This window comes from Bombus fervidus, unplaced genomic scaffold (assembly GCF_041682495.2).
Source record: "Bombus fervidus isolate BK054 unplaced genomic scaffold, iyBomFerv1 scaffold0126, whole genome shotgun sequence".
Taxonomy (NCBI): domain Eukaryota; kingdom Metazoa; phylum Arthropoda; class Insecta; order Hymenoptera; family Apidae; genus Bombus; species Bombus fervidus.
In genome coordinates this window covers 10001-15000 of record NW_027212688.1, presented here as the reverse complement: position 1 = coordinate 15000, position 5000 = coordinate 10001, and positions in this window count along the sequence as shown.

Below are 5000 nucleotides of genomic sequence, written 5' to 3'. Positions count from 1 at the left end.
TATTTCGGACTTTTCCGCCGGCCGAAATTTTTCTAAGTCCCAACGTACCCGGTCCAGAATGAGACAAAGTTCCAAAGGCCCGGTCGTATCCGTCCGTTTTTTTTTAACCTTCCACGGACGAAATAAACGTTTAATCCCGACGTAAAATACAATAATATAGCGATTTATATAAAAATATTCATACCTCATAACGCTTTTTAACGAAATAACTCGAAAAAACTTTTCGGTCCGAAATTTTTCTAAGTCCCTACGTACCGCTCGAGAATGCGACTAAGTTCCAACGTCCCGGGCGCGATCATACTTTTTTTATATAACTTTTCAGCGACGAAATAAATGCTTAATCCCGATGTAAAACGTCATTTTAAAGCGATTTATGCAAGAATATTCGCACCTTATAACGCTTTTAAGCGAAATAATTCAAAAAAACCTTTCGAATAAAAAATTTTTTTTTAACGTTTTCGGGACCAAATAAACGTTTAATCCCGACGTAAAATATAATAATACAACGATTTATATAAAAATATTAATACCTCATAACGCTTTTTAACGAAATAACTCGAAAAAACTTTTCGGTCGAAAATTTTTCTAAGTCCCTACGTACCGGTGGAGAGTATGACCAAGTCCGACGGCCGAGTCGCGTCGGTCCACTATTTTTTTTTAACGTTTTCGGGACCAAATAAACGTTTAATCCCGACGTAAAATATAATAATATAGCGATTTATATAAAAATATTCGTACCTTATAACGCTTTTTAACGAAATAACTCGAAAAAACTTTTCGGTCGAAAATTTTTCTAAGTCCCTACGTACCGGTGGAGAGTATGACCAAGTCCGACGGGCCGAGTCGCGTCGGTCCACTATTTTTCTTTAACGTTTTCGGGACCAAATAAACGTTTAATCCCGACGTAAAATATAATAATATAGCGATTTATATAAAAATATTCGTACCTTATAACGCTTTTTAACGAAATAACTCGAAAAAACTTTTCGGTCGAAAATTTTTCTAAGTCCCTACGTACCGGTGGAGAGTATGACCAAGTCCGACGGGCCGAGTCGCGTCGGTCCACTATTTTTTTTTAACGTTTTCGGGACCAAATAAACGTTTAATCCCGACGTAAAATATAATAATATAGCGATTTATATAAAAATATTCATACCTTATAACACTTTTAAGCGAAATAACTCGAAAAAACTTTTCGGTCGAAAATTTTTCTAAGTCCCTACGTACCGGTGGAGAGTATGACCAAGTCCGACGGGCCGAGTCGCGTCGGTCCACTATTTTTTTTTAACGTTTTCGGGACCAAATAAACGTTTAATCCCGACGTAAAATATAATAATATAGCGATTTATATAAAAATATTCATACCTTATAACACTTTTAAGCGAAATAACTCGAAAAAACTTTTCGGTCGAAAATTTTTCTAAGTCCCTACGTACCGGTGGAGAGTATGACCAAGTCCGACGGGCCGAGTCGCGTCGGTCCACTATTTTTCTTTAACGTTTTCGGGACCAAATAAACGTTTAATCCCGACGTAAAATATAATAATATAGCGATTTATATAAAAATATTCATACCTTATAACACTTTTAAGCGAAATAACTCGAAAAAACTTTTCGGTCGAAAATTTTTCTAAGTCCCTACGTACCGGTGGAGAGTATGACAAAGTCCGACGGGCCGAGTCGCGTCGGTCCACTATTTTTTTTTAACGTTTTCGGGACCAAATAAACGTTTAATCCCGACGTAAAACTTAATAACATTCCCATTTATATAAAAATATTCGTACCTCATAACGCTTTTTAACGAAATAACTCGAAAAAACTTTTCGGTCCGAAATTTTTCTAAGTCCCTACGTACCGCTCGAGAATGCGACTAAGTTCCAACGTCCCGGGCGCGATCGTACTTTTTTTATATAACTTTCCAGCGACGAAATAAACGCTTAATCCCGATGTAAAACGTCATTTTAAAGCGATTTATGCACAAATATTAGCACCTTGTAACGCTTTTAAGCGAAAAAATTCGAAAAAAACGGTTCGATTAAAAAATTTTTTTAAAGTTCTCGGGACGAAATAAACGCTTAATCCCGACGTAGAAATACATAATATTCCCATTTATATAAAAATATTCATACCTCGTAACGCTTTTAAGCGAGATAACTCGAAATAACTTTTCGGTCCGAAATTTTTCTAAGTCCCTACGTACCGGCCGGGGGATCGACGAAGTGCCAACCTCCCGGTCATGTCGGTCCGGAGGGGGCAATTTTTTAAAAAAATAAAACGAAATCGTTACGTTCGACTAGAATTCGTCGAACCATAACGATTTCTATAAAAATATTCATACCTCGTAACGCTTTTAAGCGAAATAACTCGAAATAACGTTTCGGTCCGAAATTTTTCTAAGTCCCAACGTACCGCTCGAGAATGCGACTAAGTTCCAACGTCTCGGGCGCGATCGTAAATTTTTTACGGCACCTTTCGGGGACGAAATAAACGCTTAATCCCGATGTAAAACGTCATTTTAAAGCGATTTATGCAAGAATATTCGCACCTTATAACGCTTTTAAGCGAAAAAATTCGAAAAAACGGTTCGATTAAAAATTTTTTTTTAACGTTGTCGGGACGAAATAAACGCTTAATCCCGACGTAGAAATACGTAATATTGCTATTTATGTAAAAATATATACGCATCATAACGCTTTTAAGCGAGATAACTCGAAATAACTTTTCGGTCCGGAATTTTTCTAAGTCCCTACGTCCCGGCCGGGGGATCGACGAAGTGCCAACCGCCCGGTCATGTCGGTCCGGAGGGGGCAATTTTTTAAAAAAATAAAACGAAATCGTTACGTTCGACTAGAATTCGTCGAACCATAACGATTTCTATAAAAATATTCATACCTCGTAACGCTTTTTAACGAAATAACTCGAAAAAACTTTTCGGTCCGAAATTTTTCTAAGTCCCAACGTACCGGTCGAGAATGCGACTAAGTTCCAACGTCCCGGGCGCGATCATACTTTTTTTATATAACTTTCCAGCGACGAAATAAACGCTTAATCCCGACGTAAAACGTCATTCTAAAGCGATTTATGCAAGAATATTCGTACCTTGTAACGCTTTTAAGCGAAAAAATTCGAAAAAACGGTTCGATTAAAAAATTTTTTTTAAAGTTCTCGGGACGAAATAAACGCTTAATCCCGACGTAGAAATACATAATATTGCCATTTATATAAAAATATTCATACCTCGTAACGCTTTTTAGCGAGATAACTCGAAATAACTTTTTGGACCGGAATTTTTCTAAGTCCCTACGTACCGGCCGGGGGATCGACGAAGTGCCAACCGCCCGGTCATGTCGGTCCGGAGGGGGCAATTTTTTAAAAAAATAAAACGAAATCGTTACAGTCGACTAGAATTCGTCGAACCATAACGATTTCTATAAAAATATTCATACCTTATAACGCTTTTAAGCGAAATAACTCGAAATAACTTTTCGGTCGAAAATTTTTCTAAGTCCCTACGTACCGGTCGAGAATGCGACTAAGTTCCAACGTCCCGGGCGCGATCATACTTTTTTTATATAACTTTCCAGCGACGAAATAAACGCTTAATCCCGATGTAAAACGTCATTCTAAAGCGATTTATGCACAAATATTAGCACCTTGTAACGCTTTTAAGCGAAAAAATTCGAAAAAACGGTTCGATTAAAAATTTTTTTTTAACGTTCTCGGGACGAAATAAACGCTTAATCCCGACGTAGGAATACATGATATTCCCATTTATGTAAAAATATATACGCATCACAACGCTTTTAAGCGAAATAACTGGAAATAACCGTTCGGTACGAAAATTTTTCAAAGTCAGACGGGCTCTCGAGCGTTGCTCGCTCGCTGCGCTCGCTCGAAAAAAAAACTAGCCCAACCCAAAACCAATCCCTTTTTCGCGTTCGTTCCTCGATTTCTCTTGAAATCGGAGAAACTCGCGGGATCGGTTTTGGGTTGGGCTAGTATAAGTTCGAGCGAGCGCAGCGAGCGAGCAACGATCGCGACCGTTACTTCGTACGTCCACGGTATATTTTCGTTACGTTAATTTTTCGTTACTTTCGTCTCGTTTCTTGGATCGATCGAGAGCGGTTTGGTCGATGGTGAAAGAAGGAAAAAACGAGAGAACGAAAAGTAAAAGAGGAGCGAGCGCGCGTCTCGCCCTTGCGAATTACGTCGTCGTATTTTCGTACGTACGTACGTACCTTAAGAATATCGTACGTACCCCGGCGCTGACCCGCGATGCGGGGGGTTGGGGGGGGGGGAGTGGCGCCCGGGCACGCCCTCGAGACGTTATCTCTATTGGATTTAAAGGAAAAAAAAATCGCTACGTACGACCATCGTTCGCATCGACGGCCGTACGTAGCGAAATTGTGTTTGGAATTAAATTGTCGATTCCAGCGGAGTATTGGTTTTTGCTTGAAAACGACAAAGTCCAGCGGCGTATTGCTTTTGAATCGCACTCGACGAAAATTGATTTAAAGGAAAAAAAATCGCTACGTACGACCATCTAAGGCCGTACGCAGCGAAATTCCTTTTTCAAGCGCACGCGACAAAGTCCAGCGGCGTATTGCTTTTTCAAGCATACTTAAAAAATTCAAAGTCCAGCGGCGTATTGCTTTCGCTGGCATATAAAAATTCAAAGTCCAGCGGCGTATTGCTTTCGCCGGCATATAAAAATTCAAAGTCCAGCGGCGTATTGCTTTCGCTGGCATATAAAAATTCAAAGTCCAGCGGCGTATTGCTTTCGCCGGCATATAAAAATTCAAAGTCCAGCGGCGTATTGCTTTCGCTGGCATATGAAAATTCAAAGTCCAGCGGCGTATTGCTTTCGCTGGCATATAAAAATTCAAAGTCCAGCGGCGTATTGCTTTTGCCGGCATATAAAAAAATTCAAAGTCCAGCGGCGTATTGCTTTCGCTGGCATATAAAAATTCAAAGTCCAGCGGCGTATTGCTTTTTCAAGCA